At 35.1% G+C, this 20,101-nt stretch overlaps 1 protein-coding gene across 2 annotated transcripts in view; it reads left to right on the top strand.

Annotated features, from left to right (window-relative positions):
- Positions 1-20,101, top strand: part of LOC108732778 (QRFP-like peptide receptor) — a 104,030-nt gene that overhangs the window by 10,699 nt on the left and 73,230 nt on the right. The window lies entirely within an intron of this gene.

Genomic DNA, 20,101 nt, shown 5'->3' with positions numbered 1-20,101 from the left:
AGAGATTTGCGGACAATGAAGAAGTAATCGAAGCTGTAAATGGTTATTTTGAGGAGCTTGACGAATCAGTCTATAGAGATGGCATTAATAGACTGGAACACCGCTATGAGAAATGTATCAGCCTTGGAGGAGATTATGTTGAGAAATAAAAAAAAAAAATTTTTAAAAACCTTGTTTTTCTTGGTCAGGCCGGAAACTTATCAATCCACCCTCGTATATCGGACCCACCCTACATCTCTATAACGCATTCGATTTTTTATGGGTAATTTTCCTTGCATTTTTTCCTTTTTATAGAGTCACCAGGCAAGAGAAATCTATTGTGAGCATCATCAAGTATTATTCAAGTTTAGCTGTTTTTATCACTCCTGTATTTTCTAGCGTTTGCACCAACCCTAACGAATCGTGGCAATGGCGTAGATGCTTATCAATTATTTATTTAAAAGTGCGACCCGCTTCCTGGAATGAATCTGTTTCCCGAACTAAATAATTCAAAGGTATTGATAGGTTTCTTTTCCTCATTTTATCAGTTGTAGTTACGTTAGAAAACAAAAGATACACACTTGTTATAAATTAAAAACTGATGCGCATGACGATCTACAATAACGTTCTTTTACAAAATAAACATAAACATTGACATTAACAAAATAAGTATATTTAAAAGTGTAAGAAACTACTATATAATTCATAAGGTCGTCAGTCCTAAGACTGGTTGGACACGTACCTCCACTCTTTCCTATCCTGAGCTAATCTTTGCATTTCTTTAAAACTAGAACAGTAATCTAATCTAGGTCCACATCTACCCCTCCCAACTTCCGTTTGTGCCTCCAATATGTCTCTGACTAGACCTTTATGCCTGAGAAGGTGTTCTACTAACCTATCTCGCCTATTTCTTATTGACTTCCATAGAGTCCTCTGTTCTCCTATTTATTCTAATACTTCTTTATTTCCAACTTTCTCTATCTACGGTATCCTCACCATTCGTCTGTAACACCACATTTTGAAAGCTTCTAACCTTTTCTTTTCGCCGCGCCCACTGTCCATGTTTCGCACCCGTACAGCGCCGTGCTCCAAACATATACCTTTAACAATCTTTTTCGGATTTCTAAATTAACCCTTCGCGAGCATAGAAGTGATTACTTTGCAAATTTAATATGCAAAATGAAAGTTGTTCGGATGTGGCTACATTATTAGACGAACATCCTCATTTAGCAAAAAAATCCACTCCGAAGAAAAATATGTTTTTAAGTTTCTTCTTTTTTTTTCACCTATGAAATACTTGCAAAGTGTACTCTTTTTGAGCAAAAAATAGTTGGTCACCTTACTAATATTTACTTCTCTACGTTGCAGTCCCAGCTGTATAACTGCCTGTTGTTCTTTACACAAACTAAGTATCACTCTTCTATCTTTGTAACTCATCCCTACATTTATTTTTACAATTATGTACTTCTTGAAAAATCGTAATATTAAACAGCTCCTTTCTAACCTATTTTCAAATTGAGAAGCTCAAAATTTCGTTCCTTAGAGTGATTCAAACCATTTTACATTTGTATGACATAATATGACATGCCAGGGTGTTTGTTTTAAACTTTTATTTTTGTTGTTTATTAACATTAAGTAAGTAAAAAAATTGGTGTGTAAACGTCTACACCTAACTAATTTTAAACAAAATCCGGTAGCGGAAAAAATACACGGACGCTTCTTTATGAATACAAATGAACTCGTTAGTATTCAAGGGAAATGCTTCTATCAAAGACGGAAGAAAAATAAGTTCACGAACAAGAAAAGAAAAGTCACATTTTTTTGTTTAATAATTATATGTTTGTATATCTGTCCACCCATAAATCTCATCTACTTTTTGAATAAAAAACGAAATGCATTGTGAATAGTGTTTTACTTCGCAATAAATATGATAAACAATGTAACATGTTTTTCATCATTGTACAGGCCCGTCTCTAAGACAATTTTTTGAGCGTAACTTAACAGCTTGTACGTTTTTCACCTCTTGCAATTCATAATAGTGTCAGAGAATACGTTAATCGAATATGTAATAACAATATAAAGCTAATATAAAACAAAAACTGATGCACTTGATTTAACAGGTCATTATACTCACAATCAGAGAAAAAGTAATGTCAATGCAGGAGTTAGGGGTTCCCCTAGATAAGAGCTCATATTAAAAGTAATGCCAATGTAGAAACGAGTAGTTCTCCTAGTACAGATACTTGAATGAGTAACAAGTTGACAGCTTTGTGGTATTGCCCCTACGTTTTTAAGTCTTAGAGTATTTTTCTTTGTAATAATATAGTATTAGCATCTAGCAAAGAGGAGTTAGAGATATCTTTAAATAAAATGGAAGCGATATTGACAAAACAGTAGGTACTGTATGAAAATAAACAAAAGTAAAACAAAAATACTGGTATGCAAGGGNAGATAGGAGACGAAAAATTAGAAGAAGTGGCTGATTTTAGATACCTAGGAAGTCAGATAAGTGAGGATGGAAGGAGTAGTAGGGATATAAAGCAGAGGATAGCGCAGGGTCGAGTCGCCTTCAACAAAAAGAAGTCACTTCTATGCTCGCGAAGGGTTAATTTAGAAATCCGAAAAAGATTGTTAAAGGTATATGTTTGGAGCACGGCGCTGTACGGGTGCGAAACATGGACAGTGTGCGCGGCGGAAAAGAAAAGGTTAGAAGCGTTCGAAAAGTGGTGTTATAGGCGGATGATGAGGATACCGTGGACAGAGAAGGTTAGAAATGAAGAGGTATTAGAAAGAACAGGAGAACAGAGTACTCTGTAGAAGTCAATAAGTAACAGGCGAGATAGGTTAGGTTAATACGACAGCTTATCAGGCATGAAGGTCTAGTCAGAGACATATTAGAGGCAGAAACGGGAGTTAGGAGGGGTAGAGGTAAACCTAGATTAGATTACTGTTCGCAAATAGTTAAAGATGTGGGATGTTCTGGTTTTAGGGAAATGAGAAGATTAGCTTAGGATAGGAAAGAGTGGAGGTGCGTATCCAACCAGTCGTAGGACTGACGATCTTATGATGATGACATAATTGGGCTGCGGGCCATTTGTGGTCCCCATGAGTCTGGGCTCCGACGTGACGCAGAGTACCTCGTTTGTACCATCTTAAATCCGCCCCTGTTCAAACGTTATTTTTCCTGTGTACTTAACGATTTATTTTTGCACTCATCCACAAGCGACGCATTGTTTAATTTTTGACTACTGTCCGGAAGTACAAACGTACAGCATTTATTCGCAACAAAAGGGACCACGACTGTTGTGCTGCATTGCATAAATCATTGCTCTACTTCTTCTTCACCCTTAAGCAGTATCCAGACGTCAAGGCCTTTTTTGTCGTTCGTAGTTTCGTACTCCCTTTATATATACAACAACTGGAACATTTGTGTCCATGTCACACACATACACATGACTGTACTTGTCTATCATTAATTATCTTTGTACAAAATCCAGTAAATAAAAAGTTAGAAAGAGGCGACAATTAATAACAATGGACAACAATAAAAACAACAGCAACTATTTCTAAAGGGTGTGTTCCAAAATATAACCCAGAATACAGGGTCATGACTCGACGCCATACTGTTGATTCGTTCCGAAATATACTGGCCAATGCTTTGACGTCAAATTGACGCCATATTGAAAATAGTGTTTGTACTCGTTTATAAAAATTTTGCTCCAAAAGTTATTACGGTTTCTTACAACAAAAAATTCCTCAAAGTCTGACGCACACATACTACTACGTCACACTTGTCTCACCAGTACAATATGGTGGCACAACAGTACAATATGGCGTCGATTCATGACACCGTCAGCACTGGCCAGTATGCTGTGTTATATTTCAAAACACACCCAAGTTGTTTGACACAACTACAATCAGCAACAGTAAGACTTTTGTATGTAAAAAAATTGTAACAATGGGACAGTAATAAGAATAGCAGTAACTGTTCTAATAAGGGCCGCCATTTTGGTGTCCATGTTTACCATTTTATACATAACCTCAATAATTTTGACTTAAGAAACACAGATTAATTAATTAAATACCTAAAATTGCCCTTAAAACAATTTCAACTATTACGTTTAAAGTTTTGTTCTACCCAAGATTGATTTAATATACTAAAATTTGTTTGACAGGTAGGTAAATGTATTAGTATTTATGTTACATCGTCAATATCTTGTAGAGGTATGGCCCAATTTTCTTTTTGTTTATACAACGAATTAACTTCTATATATACTACTTAACCGTTTTAAGTGTGTCAAGGTATAGAAACAAACTTTTTTTTGTTAAATACGCATTTTGCACTTTTAAAAGAATACCACCAATAGATTGACAGCACACGTAATTAATTGTTTTAAGTGCAAGGTAAAGAGTAATCAAAGAAGTTTAGAATATACATTAAACGTAGTTGATGAATTGCAGTTGCCCTGCGTACGTTTGTTACGATTTTTGAGCATAATTTACTCATACTCATGACTCGCTTATTTTAATTATTATGTTGGCAAAGATTCATACAATGTTCCAGTTGCTTGTATTGACTCGTTTGCTTAAATGATTGGTGATAATTCGTTTGTTTCGATTGTCGATCATTCGTTTGTTTCATTTCGTTGATAATGATTCATATGTTTCAGATGTTGATGTTGACTCTTCCTTTGAAATTGTTAATGATGCTTCGTTTGTTTCGATTGTTGACGATAGTTCGTTTGTTTCAACTTTTGTCACTGAAGATGATTAATTTCTTTTAATTTATTGTTGGCAATTATCCATCTGCTTTGACTATTATTAATTTTGTTTGGAAAAGGAAGACTGTATCGGAATTCCGCAAAAGCCATATGGAGTGCTTTTTCTGTTCCATTGCATAACAGTAATTCAAGATATACGGGAATATTTCATCCCGAAACTTTCAAATTAAGATGACATCGAGTTCTACTTGAATGCACATACATAGTTTCGAGTTACGGAAAATCCAAACCGGCTTTCGTTGTAATTTCCAACAAAATTCAATTATACGGAAATGCAACTGCAATTAGCTTAATTTACAGAGCTTCTGTCAGGTGGATGTCGACCGTCAAGTTTAATTCATCACGTTTAGAAAAATCGTAAAGAGAAATTCGATCCGATTCAATTTGATACGAGTAATACCCTTAAAACACCGGAATAGNTACGGGTGCGAAACATGGACAGTGTGCGCGGCGGAAAAGAAAAGGTTAGAAGCGTTCGAAAAGTGGTGTTATAGGCGGATGATGAGGATACCGTGGACAGAGAAGGTTAGAAATGAAGAGGTATTAGAAAGAACAGGAGAACAGAGTACTCTGTAGAAGTCAATAAGTAACAGGCGAGATAGGTTAGGTTAATACGACAGCTTATCAGGCATGAAGGTCTAGTCAGAGACATATTAGAGGCAGAAACGGGAGTTAGGAGGGGTAGAGGTAAACCTAGATTAGATTACTGTTCGCAAATAGTTAAAGATGTGGGATGTTCTGGTTTTAGGGAAATGAGAAGATTAGCTTAGGATAGGAAAGAGTGGAGGTGCGTATCCAACCAGTCGTAGGACTGACGATCTTATGATGATGACATAATTGGGCTGCGGGCCATTTGTGGTCCCCATGAGTCTGGGCTCCGACGTGACGCAGAGTACCTCGTTTGTACCATCTTAAATCCGCCCCTGTTCAAACGTTATTTTTCCTGTGTACTTAACGATTTATTTTTGCACTCATCCACAAGCGACGCATTGTTTAATTTTTGACTACTGTCCGGAAGTACAAACGTACAGCATTTATTCGCAACAAAAGGGACCACGACTGTTGTGCTGCATTGCATAAATCATTGCTCTACTTCTTCTTCACCCTTAAGCAGTATCCAGACGTCAAGGCCTTTTTTGTCGTTCGTAGTTTCGTACTCCCTTTATATATACAACAACTGGAACATTTGTGTCCATGTCACACACATACACATGACTGTACTTGTCTATCATTAATTATCTTTGTANGCATTGCATAAATCATTGCTCTACTTTTGCTTCACCCTTGAGCAGTATCCAGACGTCAAGGCCTTTTTTGTCTTTCGTAGTTTCGTACTCCCTTTATGTACACAACAACTGGGACATTTCAGATGTTTTGTGTCCATGTCACACACATACACATGACTGTACTTGTCTATCATTAATTATCTTTGTACAAAATCAAATAAATAAAAAGTTAGAAAGAGGCGACAATTAATAACAATGGACAACAATAAAAACAACAGCAACTATTTCTAAAGGGTGTGTTCCAAAATATAACCCAGAATACAGGGTCATGACTCGACGCCATACTGTTGATTCGTTCCGAAATATTCTGGCCAGTGCGTTGACGTCAAATTGACGCCATATTGAGAATAGTGTTTGTGCTCCTGTACAGCAATTTTGCTCCAAAAGTTATTAAAGTTTCTTACAATAAAAAATTCCTTAAAGTCTGATGTTCACACGCCCGTTTGACATACTACTACGTCACACTTGTCTCACCAGTACAATATGGTGGCACACCAGTACAATATGGCGTCGATTCATGACACCATCAGCACTGGCCAGTATGCTGTGTTATATTTCGGAACACACCCAAGTTGTTTGACACAACTACAATCAGCAACAGTAAGACTTTTGTATGTAAAAAAAATGTAACAATGGGACAGTAATAAGAATAGCAGTAACTGTTCTAATAAGGGCCGCCATTTTGGTGTCCATGTTTACCATTTTATACATAACCTCAATAATTTTGACTTAAGAAACACAGTTTAATTAATTAAATACCTAAAATTGCCCTTAAAACAATTTCAACTATTACGTTTAAAGTTTTGTTCTACCCAAGATTGATTTAATATACTAAAATTTGTTTGACAGGTAGGTAAATGTATTAGTATTTATGTTACATCGTCAATATCTTGTAGAGGTATGGCCCAATTTTCTTTTTGTTTATACAACGAATTAACTTCTATATATACTACTTAACCGTTTTAAGTGTGTCAAGGTATAGAAACAAACTTTTTTTTGTTAAATACGCATTTTGCACTTTTAAAAGAATACCACCAATAGATTGACAGCACACGTAATTAATTGTTTTAAGTGCAAGGTAAAGAGTAATCAAAGAAGTTTAGAATATACATTAAACGTAGTTGATGAATTGCAGTTGCCCTGCGTACGTTTGTTACGATTTTTGAGCATAATTTACTCATACTCATGACTCGCTTATTTTAATTATTATGTTGGCAAAGATTCATACAATGTTCCAGTTGCTTGTATTGACTCGTTTGCTTAAATGATTGGTGATAATTCGTTTGTTTCGATTGTCGATCATTCGTTTGTTTCATTTCGTTGATAATGATTCATATGTTTCAGATGTTGATGTTGACTCTTCCTTTGAAATTGTTAATGATGCTTCGTTTGTTTCGATTGTTGACGATAGTTCGTTTGTTTCAACTTTTGTCACTGAAGATGATTAATTTCTTTTAATTTATTGTTGGCAATTATCCATCTGCTTTGACTATTATTAATTTTGTTTGGAAAAGGAAGACTGTATCGGAATTCCGCAAAAGCCATATGGAGTGCTTTTTCTGTTCCATTGCATAACAGTAATTCAAGATATACGGGAATATTTCATCCCGAAACTTTCAAATTAAGATGACATCGAGTTCTACTTGAATGCACATACATAGTTTCGAGTTACGGAAAATCCAAACCGGCTTTCGTTGTAATTTCCAACAAAATTCAATTATACGGAAATGCAACTGCAATTAGCTTAATTTACAGAGCTTCTGTCAGGTGGATGTCGACCGTCAAGTTTAATTCATCACGTTTAGAAAAATCGTAAAGAGAAATTCGATCCGATTCAATTTGATACGAGTAATACCCTTAAAACACCGGAATAGACATCATTAAAGTCGGCAGAATTTATTGAATAGTTTATTTTACTCCTCTTAAAATGAAATTTTGATCTATATGGTCATGTTTCTGTTTTCTTCTTGTTCAGTAGATCATTTTAATAATCTGTTAGGATTCTGGCCTGTATAATAAATCCACAACGCAAGATTTACGTTGTGGGACAATGACAACGCTAGATCAATAAAAGTGACGAAATTCGTGAAAAAAAATTACACTGCGATGTGGCTTCCCGAACTGATCCACAACGCAAGATTGTAGAAACACAATGCGATGTGATTAATGTCTTCACCTACGATAAGCTGTTTTTTACCTTAACAATATCATGAGAAAACGCAATTCCTTCTCAATAAATGTAAAACAAATTTCATTCACACACCAAGGTGTTCTGATTATACTTGAATATATTAAACACCAAACATGAGTTGTGTCTGAATATGAAAAAAATTTCAAAAACTTATCAATTTTTCCACAGAAACATTTAGCATGAAAATATTTTGTCGCTGCTTTTACGGTGCCTATGGGTTAAAAGTATTGCGACAAAAATCTTGCGTTGTGGATCAAATTTGATAAACTACAATTCATAGTCGTCAATTTTTCCACCAAAACATTTAGCATCAAAATATTTTGTCGCTGCTTTGGGATGCCTGTGCTGTTAAAAGTATTGCGACAAAAATATTGCGTTGTGGATCAAATTTGATAAACTACAACTCACTGTCGTCAATTTTTCCACAAAAACATTTAGCATCAAAATAGTTTGTCGCTGCTTTGGGATGCCTGTGGTGTTGAAAGTATTGCGACAAAAATCTTGCGTTGTGGATCAAATTTGATAAACTACAACTCATTGTCGTTAATTTTTCCACCAAAACATTTAGCATCAAAATATTTTGTCGCTGCATTGGGATGCCTGTGATGTTGAAAGTATTGCGACAAAAATCTTGCGTTGTGGATCAAATTTGATAAACTACAACTCATTGTCGTCAATTTTTCCAACAAAACATTTAGCATCAAAATATTTTGTCACTGCTTTTGCGGTGCTTATGGTGTTGAAAGTATTGCGACAAAACCTTACAAAAATCTTGCGTTGTGGTTCGAATGTGATAAAAACATAACTCATTGCCGTCAATTTTTCTACAAAAACATTTACCATCAATATATTTTGTCACTGCTTTTGCAGTGCCTATGGTGTTGAAAGTATTGCGACAAAACCTTGCGTTGTGGATCAAATTTGATAAACTAAAACTCATTGTCATCAATATTTTTGCTTACAGTAAAGATTTTTATAAAATAAGCGTAAATAAGTACAATTATCTCTAACTGATTAAAAATTTAGTAAATATTTATGTAGCAAAGCACTCTATGATTATTTCTGAAAGAATCACAACAATGCTTGCGTTGTGAAAGAATATTGAGGGACCACAACGTAAGTTATGGTTTACTTTTTCGCCGTACCTGTTTCAAACTACAACCGATTCAGAAAGGACTCTTTTGACGCTTGTATTATTATTTTTTTTTAAGAAACCAGACCATAGACATAGATGTACGTTGAAGGGCGTCAAAAACCCTTTCACAGGTGCTTGTTACAAAGCCTCTTTCGTCGCTTATTTCAACAGTGGTTGTTGGTTGTTGTTATTTTCGAAAGGAATCCGTTCGCGTATCAGTTTACTTCGTCGAACAATTTACTGTGAGCCACCCCTGTCTAACGACTAGATAAAATTTAATGACGCTTTCGAGAAAGTCGTAAAGGGGATGCAAAGGTATCGAATGTAGGATACAGGCGACGGTGTGTCATAAAATAAAATTACCTATTTATATTACTTGGACGCGTGCAGTGGAAAATGTCACGGGGGTGAAATACAATTCGAAAGTAAATTGTAAAGACTATTAATAGCAAACTCTAATTGACATATTGTAGCAATTAACGCGCATTAATTAATGAAACCAGGCCTGGACAGCCGTTAAAAGAAAAGTTTAAATAAAGGTTTGGGGTTGTAAGTATCAGCAACTTTGTCCATTTCTGTTTGTTATAACCGCAGTCGTAATTAGTCAGAAATGTGGGAATTCCCGGTAATTTCACAGGACGCAACTTTCATTAAAATCCATTAGCACAATATAAACATACTGATGTATAAAAACCGACTTCAATAACGTTGACAAGACCAAAACTAATTTTGCTCATCATTACTATCCAATATAAAATGGATATTTTGCTACAAAAGACCCCGCTAGATCCTTAGGGATAATTGCTCTCTATCAAAGTCATTAAAACATTTTTGGTAGTTTGACAGGGGACCATTTTCCGTGCGGATCTAGGGGGGTCCTTTCGAATTTTAATACAATTTTTTAATCTGTATTATTACCTATTTATTTATATAATTCGTCATTTTATTTTATAATTTTAATCAGTCTATGTTTATACAAGTTAACTAAAGGGTTCTAACCTAACGAAGGGTTATATAATAAAGACGATGAAGATGAAGTTATTTAAGTTAATAAAATATCTTTTACCCCTAGCTTGGCTTTGATTTTTATAATAACATTTTAAGAAGGGCTAGAACGGAAATTTAATTTTCATGGAAAACATGCTGCAGGGCAACAAACGAGATATCTGAATAGTGACCTTAAATTTGTCTTTAAGTGCGACCCTCAAGAAATTTGATGGCGAACTTGTAAACTTGACTCTATTTTTCATCGTAATTTGAAATTAATGTAATCCTCTCTCTCTGTTTTGAAAAGCGATTTCTTTTGTGTTTTAAATTTGATATTAGGTGAAAATGGACGAGAGATTTTTAACAGTTTATTGAATTCCATAAATTTTATAAATAACTCCCATTAACTAAATATTAAAAATTCATCATCATCATCATAAGGTCGTCAGTGCTAAGACTGGTTGGACCCGCACCTCCACTCTTTCCTATCCTGAGCTAATCTTCGCATTTCCCTAAACCTAGAACATCCCACATCCTTAACTATTTGCGAACAGTAATCTAATCTAGGTCTACCTTTACCTCTCCTAACTCCTGTTTCTGCCTCTAATATGTCTCTGACTAGACCTTCATGCCTGAGAAGGTGTCCTACCAACCTATCTCGCCTACTTTTTATTGACTTTCATAGAATCCTCTGTTCTCCTATTCTTTCCAATACCTCTTCATTTCTAACCTTTTCTACCCACGATATCCTCATTATCCGCCTATAACACCACATTTCGAACGCTTCTAACCTTTTCTTTTCCGCCGCTCCCACTGTCCATGTTTCGCACCCGTACAACGCCGTGCTCCAAACATACACCTTTAACAACCTTTTTCGAATTTCTAAATTAACCGTTCGCGAGCATAGAAGTGACTTCTTTTTATTAAAGGCGACACGACCCTGCGCTATCCTCTGCTTTATATCCCTACTACTCCTTCCATCCTCACTTATCTGACTTCCTAGGTATCTAAAATCAGCCACTTCTTCTAATTTTTCGTCTCCTATCTTTATATTCGCTCTTTCCCTACTTTTTCTTCCCTTGCATACCAGTATTTTAGTTTTACTTTTATTTATTTTCATACAGTACTGATCTGTCAGTACCGCTTCCATTTTATTTAAAGCTATCTCTAGGTCCTCCTTGCTAGATGCTAATACTGCTATATCATCTGCAAATCTAAGCATACTAATCTTTTGCCCTTGCACATCTATCCCTACAGTTGTACTGTCTTTAATGATGTTGATGGCGTCTTCGATGTATAGATTAAAAATTCATAATGGAAAAAAAATAGAAATGAAAAAGGAAACACTCGGTAATAAGAATATTAACTAGGCATCTAAATCAACTTCTGAACTGCCAGATAGAGTGTCTAAATAATTCAAAATCATTAATTTTATATTACTATTATTTCCACCTGTACATTACTTAGGAATAAAAAAGTCAAATTTTCTTTCAACGGTAAAGTAGTCACGCCAAGTTTGTTGCTTTAGTAATTGATATATGACAAGGTAAAAAATAAAATTATCAGTCATACAAAAAATTTTACTTCGATTTTATCTAGAATAGATACAACAAAAAAACGTTTTTATTATATGAGTAATGGAATTGTCAATAAACAATATTACTAAGGCGTTTTGGAGGCGTCAAAAGAATACTTTACGCTATATATTTTATATATAGGTTAGGTATCATTAAGAAGCAGTCAATATGGAGAATGCCGCCATATATATCAGATTATATTTAGTTTAATTTATTTCTTAGATTTGCAGATGATATAGCACTATTAGCATCTAGCAATGAGGAGTAAGAGATAGCTTTAAATAAAATGGAAGCGGTATTGACAAAACAGTACTGATTTAGAAATTCGAAAAAGGTTGTTAAAGGTGTATGTTTGGAGCACGGCGTTGTACGGGTGCGAAACATGGACAGTGGGCGCGGCGGAAGAGAAAAGGTTAGAAGCGTTCGAAATGTGGTGTTACAGGCGAATGAAGACGATACCGTAGATAGAGAAAGTTAGAAATGAAGAGGTATTAGAATGAATAGGAGAACAGAGGACTCTATGGAATTCAATGAGAAATAGGCCGGATAGGTTGGTAGGGCACTTTTTCAGGCATGAAGGGCTAGTCAGAGACATATTAGAGGCAGAAACGGAAGTTAGGAGGGGTAGAGGTAGACCTTGATTAGATTACTATTCGCAAGTAGTTAAGGATGTGGGATGTTCTGGTTTTAGGGAAATAGAAAGATTAGCTTAGGATAGGAAAGAGTGAAAGATCTTATGATGATGATGATGTTGTTGCTTAAAGTTGATTACGTGTAATAATCAAAAATATAATACGTTGTGAAATAAATTCAGCAAAATTGACTGGATGTATTGTCATAATAGGTTTAGTACCGGTGACTAAGAAATTATTTATCTGTACCGTACCGGCGACTAAGAAGGTATTCACCGGTACCTAAACGTTGTATGAAGCATTGCTGACCAGTGCTTTAAATTACCCATAGATCATCTTCTTTCATTACAACACTAATGAAAGCAGTGCATTCAGACTTTGAAAATTATTTAAAATAAATGAAGCGTGAATTTTAATTTTCTAATTCAAAATCAATACAATTTGTAGCACCAATAAAACATTCCTTCTAGAAGGGTGCCGGCGAATGGCTTCTAAATCACTGGCATAGCGGTGAATAGTTTCTTGGTCACCGGTACGATACCGATGAATAGACAGAACGGTTTTTTAATATATTGGTTTTCATTACTTTGAAATACAATTTGTAAAACTGTTATGAATGTTGCGGGTCGGAAAAGTGTACATAGTATACGTAATCCAAAATGGAAACGCCTCAAGAAATGCCGGACATATCGAGTCGTATTTTTAAAGCAAACAGAGCAGAAATTGCGAGAGATGTAACGTCGATGAAGCATTTTGCAATTTAGAATTTAATTAGAAGTCCATTTCGCAGCCTGTTATTTGAAAAGTTGGTAAAATGGGAGATCTACAGAGAGATTTCAACTAATTAAAAGCAAAAAATGTTTCGTTGGGTTTTTCCGTTGGAAATTAAACCTCCCTAATGTGTAATATCTGCCGGACGTTTAACTAGGATGAAAGTCTCTAACGCAAATGTCACAGGCAATGGGAATTAATTTGGAAATAGTTTATCTTCCACTTTCTACTGTATTCAGTCAGATTATAATGAAACTGTATTAACAAATTTTTATTATGACCAAAAATTACTTTTCTTAGCTTACTATTAATCATCGATATTGATTAATATACGAGGTTTTTTATACATATGTTTTACTTCTTTCAACTACCTTGTACTATTTCGTTCGCTAAAAGGTCAATTTACGCATTAGAAGAAGGGTCACAACTATCGACACTACCTTCACTAAAGTCATGAAAATCTCGCATGAATGAACATTTCAGCACTTAAGACAATTATTGTGTCAGTAAATAGAAAATTTTATGGCTTAGAAGAATTATTAATGAAAAGATCGAAAATATCAAATTAAATAGGCCAAGACCTAACAGGCAAGTTCAAGACCGAAACTAGAACTATTCAAACAAGACTCAGGAATAGGCCTTGGCCTTTGCTCATTAGTAATATTTAGAGAGTCAGATAATTCGAGATTGAGGTAGCGTCAGACATATAAAACAAGAAATAGTGCAATATTTATTTAGGCAAAGGTCCAGATGATGGCCCCCACCCCCGAAGGAGGTGGGCGTTGGGGGGATCGAAAGAGGAGGTCTCCCCCACCACTGTACCATAAAACGTTTGTGGCGGTCTCACCCCCATAAAAAGTTATGGGGGTTCAAAATTAATAAATATGCCAATTTTTGTACATTTCTAGGCATGTAAATATTTATATAGTCATTCTTAAACAATATTCAAAGGTAAAACTAATGAAAAATACATAAAAATATTGAGAAAGTTATAAAAAACATTATTTAAATAGTTTTATCAATAGGGTAGGTTAGGTTAGGTTAGGTTATCGAGTTTTGTTCTAGTGACCACCCTGTTTCGATCCCCCACCTCCACCCGCTTGAAAATATTTTTTTTATTGAATTTTATTTGAATTATAGTGTATGAAAATTTTCAAAATAATCAACTTTCAACCCCCATAACTTTGTATGGGGGTGAGACCGTCGCAAATTTTTTATGGAGTTTTACTCAGGTGAGCACCCTCTTACGATCCCCCCTACCCACTTTTGGTCCCATCTACCCCCACCCCCATTTAACCCCCATAACTTTTTATGAGACCGCCACGAATTTTTCATGGTACAGTGGTGGGGGAGACCTCCTCTTTCGATCCCATCATCTAGACATTTACCATTATTTATTTAACAAATAGTATTTACAGATATGTGTGACATACTGTAACTATAAAAGTATCAAACACACAGGTTATTACATTTTCATGTAGTTCGCTGCGTCAGTGTATACGTCGTGGGATTGTGTTAGAAATTTGTTAGAAAAGGGGATGAAAATGTACAATTTCGATATATCTAATAAAGTGAGACACTCTTACACCTCATAATCTCGCAACTACGAAATGAAATCTTTAGAAATCCCGACAGATTACGACGAGCTTAGACGGAAGTGGAACTAAAGGTGTGCGAAATTGAAAATATTGAAAATGCAATTCGCGGAGTAAGAAAATCACAAAATTAACAATAGAAGTAGATATAAGTAAGGTAAGAAAGTATTACAAAACAAGGCTAGAAGACTGTCTTCAACCTATATATTGTTGATGGTGGTAATGAGGGAGAGATAAACTGGACGAGGTGAAGTAATTAGTCCAAGAAAATGAGTGATGGACCAGGCTGATTCATATATGTACATACACCTTGATGGGTCCTTAATTTCAAAATTAATGTTTAAGATTTTGCATTTTAATTATTTATCGAGCAACATGATCTGAAGATCCAGACCATCGCTTCGCATTCAGCAGTACTATCAGTTCGATTATGAATCTGTCTGCCGTGGTCCAAGTTTTGATCACTTATGTGATTAATTAATAAGATTCCATATTTAATGTTTCACTTTCTTCTCTTTTCATTTCGTCCGTTGGTACCATGAGATTCTACGTACATTTTTACACAATTATCACTTTTTAAAGCTTAGTAAACACTTTCCATCTTCCAATAACCCCAGGAGCGCTTTTTTATATTTGCATTATTTTACATATTTTAGCAGAAATAATGCGGGAAAACCCAAATTAGACGCCGCAACCCGAAAACCGTTGGTACCATGAAATTCTACATACTTTTTTACATGGTTAACGCTTTTCAAAGCCCATTAAACACCTTCCATCTTTCAATAATTCGAGGAGCGCTTTCCTATGTTTGAATTATTTTACGTATTTTAGCAGAAATAATGCGTGAAAACACAATGTAGGTGACGCACTCGAAAACCGTTGGTACCATGAGATTCTACATACCTTTTTACATTGTTATCACCTTTCATAGCTTTAAAAACATCTTCCATCATTCAGTAATTCCAAGAGCGCTTTTCTATGTTTGAATTATTTTACGTATTTTAGCAGAAATAATGCGTGAAAACACAATGTAGGTAACGCACTTGAAAACCGTTGGTACCATGAGATTCTACATACCTTTTTACATTGTTATCACCTTTCATAGCTTTAAAAACATCTTCCATCATTCAGTAATTCCAAGAGCGCTTTTCTATGTTTGAATTATTTTACGTATTTTAGCAGAAATAATTCCTGAAGACACTAATTAAGCGCAGCACGCGAAAAACCATTGGTACCAAGAGATTCTACGTACCATTTTACAGCATTATCTCGTTTCAAAGCTTAGTAGACTATTCGAATGTCTTCATACATAGTTTTAATTGATTTGTCAATTCGTAGAGTCGTGTTTTAGAATGTTATTCTATTAAAGTTAGTTGAATAAGGTACTTTAATTTGACTTTGCTTGGGTGTTCTTTAATTCGTTGGGCAGTCATCCTCTCGCTTTACCCTACATAAAATTTTCTATATAAGTATGGAATTTTGTATATTACTTTTAGGGTATGTATGACTATGACTAAATCTCTAACGAACTAATGATGACGCTATGAGGACCGAAACGCGTTTTCACGTGAAATCTTGAGTTTTCTTGTTTTATTTAAAAACTTCTTCTTTATTTTAATTTTCTATTAACATTCAGTTTAATGTCGTTTTTAATTACTTCTTCGTCGTTCTTTCGTTCGCTTTATTATACTCAATTGGCCGCTAACTTTATGCACAGGAAGGTGTTCCCGGAGCATTTTAGGTCGTAAAAACACCGGTATATTGTTAGAATTAAGAACCTATACCTGTGTATGTATGCATAATGTAGATTTAGCACATTCTTTCCCCCGAGAGAAACTTAAGCAAATGAAGTTGCTCATAAATCTTTTTACCGAATTAAACTGAATGAAGGGTAGGTACTTTAACTACTCTTTGCTTTAGCACTCAACCCTTATTATGGCGGCAGTTTATTGAAAAATGGTGTCAGAAGGAGAGTGCTCGTTTAGAGGGATCGCGTCGTTTTCTCGCCATCTTCGAGTCAGATTTTTTTCCTTTTACGGGTTTTTACGAGTCTCCAAATGGTTTAATAAGGAAAGATTTGCTTTAAGTCCCTTCTCGGAAACAATTTGAACTGGCTCACAAAAAAAAACGAATAAAAAGACAATGCAATGTGTGTACATCAGGTACGTAAAGCGTAATTTATAACTAACTAGTTGAACCCGTTCAAATCTGCAATGTACACCCGAATTTCATGGTTATAAACTATAGGGTTGTTCGGAAAGTCATTTCGTTTTTTTTTGTGGAAATGAAAGACAGTTTTCGTATAATAAACAAATACTTTATTAAATTATATATTGACCGTTCTGGTTCAACACCTTTTGCCATCTTTCTGGTAGTAGCATAATTCCACGCTCATAAAATTTTTGGTCTTTGCTGGCAAAAAACTGATCGAGGAGGTTTTTGACCTCCTCATTTGAGGTGAAGGTTTTACCGTCTAAAAAATTTTGGAGTGACCGGAACAAATAATAATCCGATGGTGCCAGGTCTGGAGAATATGGTGGGTGTAGCATTGTATCCCATTCAAGCTGTAAAAGCTTTTGGCGAGTGACCAAACTTGTGTGAGGTCTCGCGTTGTCTTGGTGAAACACTACACCTTTCCTGTTGATTAGTTCTGACCTTTTCTGTTGAAGTGCATCATTCAGTTTGTCCAGCTGATGACAGTAGACTTCCGAATTAATCGTTGTGTTATCCGGTAAAAGCTCAAAAAAAACGATTCCTTTAAAATCCCACCAAACAGACAGCATCACCTTTTTTTGGTGAATATCGGCTTTGGAAATGGTTTGAGCCGGTTCATCTTTTTTGCTCCATGACCTCTTGCGTTTGACGTTGTTGTATACAACCCATTTTTCGTCCCCAGTGATGATGCGCTTCAAAAACGGATCATTTTCGTGACGTTTGAGAAGCGAATCGCAGACGTCAATGCGGCGACACAGATTTCTCTCTGTGAGAACATGGGGAACCCATACATCGAGCTTCGAGGATAATCCCAGGCCTTTCAAGTGGTCATAAACTGTTGAATTTGATAAATTTAACCTCAATCCGATCTCACGTGTTGTTATTCGCCGGTTCACATCAACTAATGCCTTTATCGCGTCTTTATCAGCTTCAACCGGCCTTCCCGAACGTGGTGCGTCTTCGACATCAAAATTGCCGGATCGAAATTTAGCGAACCAGTTCTGGCACTGGCGTACTGTCAACACACCTTCTCCATACACATCAGTCAATTTTTTTCTAGCTTGAACAGCATTTTTACCCTTTCTGTAGTAAAACAGTAAGATATGTCGAAAATGCTGCTTATCGCTCTCCATATTTAAAAGGGCACCTACCAAAAACTACTGCGTAGAATTAATTGGAATTTTTCACACACAAGCCTTGCTATATGAGCTNTCATTCTTAGATGTAGATACCATTATTCTATTACTTCAACCAGAAGACGATGCCTTTTCATTGTCTTCTAACAGAAGATTCCTTTCTTGAACTGTTACAATTGTTACAAATTGAAGATAGTAATCCTTCTTTGTTTGAAATTTAAAGTCGTTTTCTCTCATTCTTAGATGTAGATACCATTGCTTCAAGCACACGACGATGCCTTCTCATTGCCTTCCTACAAAAGATTTCTTCCTTGAACTGTTGCAATTGTTACAAATTGAAGATAGTAGTTCTTCTTTGTTTGAAATATAAATTCGCTTTCTCTCATTCTTAGATGTAGATACCATTCTTCCATTATTTCAAGCAGAAGACGATGCCTTTTCATTGTCTTCTAACAGAAGATTCCTTTCTTGAACTGTTACAATTGTTACAAATTGAAGATAGTAATTCTTCTTTGTGTGAAATAGAAAATTGTTTTTTCTCATTCTTAGATGTAAATACCATTGTTTCAAGCAGAAGACGATGCCTTTTAATTGTCTTCCTACAGAAGATTTCTTCCTTGAACTGTTACAATTGTTAAAAATTGAAGATAGTAATCCTTCTTTGTTTGAAATAGAAATTCGCATTCTCTCATTCTTAGATGTAGATACCATTGTTCCATTATTTCAAGCAGAAGACGATGCCTTTTCATTGTCTTCTAACAGAAGATTCCTTTCTTGAACTGTTACAATTGTTACAAATTGAAGATAGTAATTCTTCTTTGTGTGAAATAGAAAATTGTTTTTTCTCATTCTTAGATGTAAATACCATTGTTTCAAGCAGAAGACGATGCCTTTTAATTGTCTTCCTACAGAAGATTTCTTCCTTGAACTGTTACAATTGTTAAAAATTGAAGATAGTAATCCTTCTTTGTTTGAAATAGAAATTCGCATTCTCTCATTCTTAGATGTAGATACCATTGTTCCATTATTTCAAGCAGAAGACGATGCCTTTTCATTGTCTTCTAACAGAAGATTCCTTTCTTGAACTGTTACAATTGTTACAAATTGAAGATAGTAATTCTTCTTTGTGTGAAATAGAAAATTGTTTTTTCTCATTCTTAGATGTAAATACCATTGTTTCAAGCAGAAGACGATGCCTTTTAATTGTCTTCCTACAGAAGATTTCTTCCTTGAACTGTTGCAATTGTTACAAATTGAAGATAGTAATTTTTCTTTGTATGAAATGGAAAAGTGCTTTCTCTCATTCTTAGATGTAGATACCATTATTTCAAGCCGAAGATGATGCCTTTTCATTGTCATCTAACAGAAGATTTCTTCCTTGAACTGTTACAATTGTTAAAAATTGAAGATAGTAATCCTTCTTTGTTTGAAATAGAAATTCGCATTCTCTCATTCTTAGATGTAGATACCATTGTTCCATTATTTCAAGCAGAAGACGATGCCTTTTCATTGTCTTCTAACAGAAGATTCCTTCCTTGAACTGTCAGAGTTGTTACAAATTGAAGATAGTAATTCTTCTTTGTGTGAAATAGAAAATTGTTTTTTCTCATTCTTAGATGTAAATACCATTGTTTCAAGCAGAAGACGATGCCTTTTAATTGTCTTCCTACAGAAGATTTCTTCCTTGAACTGTTACAATTGTTAAAAATTGAAGATAGTAATCCTTCTTTGTTTGAAATAGAAATTCGCATTCTCTCATTCTTAGATGTAGATACCATTGTTCCATTATTTCAAGCAGAAGACGATGCCTTTTCATT

This window comes from Agrilus planipennis, unplaced genomic scaffold (assembly GCF_000699045.2).
Source record: "Agrilus planipennis isolate EAB-ADULT unplaced genomic scaffold, Apla_2.0 scaffold68, whole genome shotgun sequence".
NCBI lineage: Eukaryota > Metazoa > Arthropoda > Insecta > Coleoptera > Buprestidae > Agrilus > Agrilus planipennis.
Note: the sequence above shows the minus strand (reverse complement) of the source record. Positions and strands in the feature narration are given on the sequence as shown.